This window comes from Populus euphratica, unplaced genomic scaffold (assembly GCF_000495115.2).
Source record: "Populus euphratica unplaced genomic scaffold, PopEup_1.0 scaffold1271.1, whole genome shotgun sequence".
Lineage (NCBI taxonomy): Eukaryota > Viridiplantae > Streptophyta > Magnoliopsida > Malpighiales > Salicaceae > Populus > Populus euphratica.
In genome coordinates this window covers 12,856-16,213 of record NW_011501131.1, presented here as the reverse complement: position 1 = coordinate 16,213, position 3,358 = coordinate 12,856, and the positions used below count along the sequence as shown (strand labels likewise).

The 3,358-nt window shown below is 30.1% G+C and overlaps 1 long non-coding RNA gene across 1 annotated transcript; it reads right to left on the bottom strand.

Moving 5' to 3' along the window:
- Positions 1–140: 140 nt before the first annotated feature.
- On the bottom strand, positions 141–2,498 carry LOC105117284 (uncharacterized). The gene is made up of 3 exons (XR_840710.1): positions 2,305–2,498; positions 453–554; positions 141–359 (listed from the first exon to the last, which is right to left on the bottom strand). It is a non-coding gene; the product is annotated as an uncharacterized LOC105117284 (long non-coding RNA).
- Positions 2,499–3,358: the final 860 nt, after the last annotated feature.

Below are 3,358 nucleotides of genomic sequence, written 5' to 3'. Positions count from 1 at the left end.
TCTTGGCCAGTGCCTTGCTTAACTTGAATTGTCGCATGCAGTTTGGACACCAAGTGAAGCATTTGCCATTTTTTCCTATTTCATTTTCCAAGGGCTCCGCACCTTCAATTTCGTTTTTTGCATCTCCCAGCCACTTTTTCACATCTTCGTAAATTTCTTCAGCATTCCTTTCAGCAGCTTCGACATCGTCTTGCAGACGTTCTTTTGCCGAAATCAGGTTCTCCTTTTGTTGTTTGAATTCTTTAACAAAATGGTTGAAACAGAACATGTAACGGAACTGCCTTCCTACTGGTTCCACCATGAATTCTGCTATCTTAGATATAATGGATCCAACCACACTTTCGATAGCCATTTTCCACCTGAAAATCAGAGAAAAAAGGATACAAGAACGTGAGAGTGAGTCACTACAAGTAAAACAGGCGCAGAGAGAATGGGAATAGGAGTTTCATTACCTTAATTTGGGAAAATATGTGTGGAAAGCACTGCTACTGATTGCTCAATGAAATAGCGGGAGGAAGAAAAGGAGAAGGCCTTTAGCTCTGTACGGAATCCAGCTTCAAAAGCCACAAGGCAAGGTATAAGGATTCTAACTGACACTTGTGAGTTAAAGCAGTAATTCCCATTAAAAATGCATTTTGATGATATAATTAAGATCATATAGAGACAGGGACAATTATAATAATTAAAATAATGAATAAAAGTACTCACCTAGCAAAGAAAGAAACGAATGAAAGGTTCAGGATAATTAATCACTTAGCTCGCTTCCAACAACAAATATAATTAATTAATCTAAGCTATGATCGGTCAAAGTCTTTTTTAGTTTTATTGTTGTTTTTTTATAAAAAAAAAACAGATCAATAAATGAAAAGACTTGCAAAGAAATAAAATTACTGGAATGAACACAATAAAGGATGAAAGTCAAGCAATTAAAAATAAATTATCTATGATGTTCATTTATGTGTCACATAATCTATGATGTTCGTCTCTGTGTCACGCTCAATGATGTATTATGATTGACCTTTTACAATATTAAATAAATAAATAAAAGCTAAAAAAAGGCATCCAGAGTGCGGTTACTTTCTTCATCCTTCTTTTGTGGTTTTATTTTATTTCAGTCCTTCAAATCTTTTTCTTTTGCTATTTCATCGAGTTGCTTTGCTCTTGAGTTGATATGCTTGCCCTACAATATGCATCATGCTAGGGATTACAATTACATTACATAAGAAATTATACTTACAGATTATAATTAAAAATTTCAGTTTTTTTATTAAAAAACAAATTTAGGAGAAAGTACCGATATTACAACGTGAGTAAATGAAGGGAGAATTTTAAATCTTTTTGTGACATGGTGACCAGCTGATCCAAGTAACCAATGGATTATCGGCCACTTGTTCGACCAGATCTGCACATTAAAATAGTAGTCATAACTATGACTTGTTTATTCGACGAAAAATAATTTTTTAAAAAATAAATTTTATATTTTTTTATATTTATTTTTTATTAATAAAATTAGTCAATAAAATATATTTTTTAGTAAAAAGTATTAGTTTCATTTTCAAAAAGGTATTTTTTTTTATTTTAAGCGGAAATATTTTCTAAAAATTATAAAAATTTTAAAAATATCATATTATTTGTTAATTATAAAAAATTTGATCTTCAATTTTTTAGTAATATTTTCTTTGATGTATCAAGATTTCTAACTCAAATTTATCATTTAAATAAACCATAACTCAAAATCATTATTTTTACTTAAAATCTTTCAAAATCAACTAAATAACTCATTATCCATAACAATCAACACATAATATTTAAATCAATTCATCAATCAAACCCAAAGCATAATCTTCAAAACTCTAATATTCAACAAAACAGAAAATTAAAGCTAAGAAAAACACATTTATACACTTCAAAGTGTAAATCTTACATTTTAACTTATTTTCTCCCTTCTCCTTTCTTTATCTTTTCTTTATCTTTTTTTTTTCACTCTGACGGTTTTCTCTCTAAGAATTTAGAATTTTTTTATTTTTTTCTATTTATATTTATCAACTCTTTATTTAATTACTATAATACCATTCATTAATATATACCTACTTCATTCATATATACCTACCTCCAAGAATTTTGTTGCCTTTTTCTATTCTTTTTTATTTGCAAAAGATCACAATAAAACTGTATTCTTTTTATTAAGCTGTTAATTCATGCAGCTTTAGCTCTTGTTCTCTTTTCATGTTTAGCAACTCTGATCTGATCCATTTCTTTGCATGATATATAAGAGTTGCATGATATATAAGAGCAGGTTCTTACCTCTTGAAGTCTGCTGGATAAACCTATCAGCAGAAGATCCTGAAGCGATCCCAAATCACAGCTTCAATCCCCACCACAACCAATCTCCTCTTTCCCGTAGTCTGTCGTCCTCAATTGGGAAATGATCTCAAAAAATCACTTGATGCAACAAGTAGAGTAGAGAAATATAAGACTTCAACAAAGAATCAAACTCAAAAAAATAAAAGTAATATGATTGACCTATTACATTATACAAATTAATAATAATAAAAGAACTAGGTTTTTCTTTTCTTTCTTTTTAAAATCTTATGCTTTGTGTGAGGAAATTAGTGGAGCATAAGACTTTTTATGGTGGGATGGTGGTCTTGCAAGAAATGTCTTAGCTTTTGATATGGTGGTCTTCCATGATCAGTTTTCGAAAGTTAACAATAGTACTGTTAAAAGTAATATGAGTATTGCAAGGATGGACTCGAAGGGTTAGCTAATCCGCATAATTACATAGTACTGTTACTGTAAACTACTAGGAAATTCAAGGAAAGTTAACAATAGCATTGATTCGATCAAGTAAGGGGCTCCGGTGCCCAGAGAGGACCTTGCCGTTAAGGAAATAACCATAGAAACTATGGAGCCCACTATTTATTAATCCATTTCTATTTACTACTATTTACTATTTATTTTTATTTATTATATTTCCAATTAAATTTCATCAAATCAATAATATATTAAAAATTCAATTCAATTCTAGCTTTGAACCCTGAGTTTTGTTTGTTCCATCTAGCATACAGGTTTAACAAATATGCTTCGCACTTGCAGCTGTGGTTTGCTGCGGGCATTTGGTAATTGGGAGAGGCTTTAGTTTCGTACCTGTTGATCTGCTTCGTATACACTTGGACCTCTTATTTTATTTTATATCGGTTGGATCCAAACTTAATCCAATACAAAATTAACATATTTATTATTTATTTAAGATAAATGATATAGCCTTAACATATTGGCGTACACTTAATATCATTAAATTTAATTTTAATTGATTAACATCTCACCGCAATAAATTTTACCATTTGCAACCAAAAAA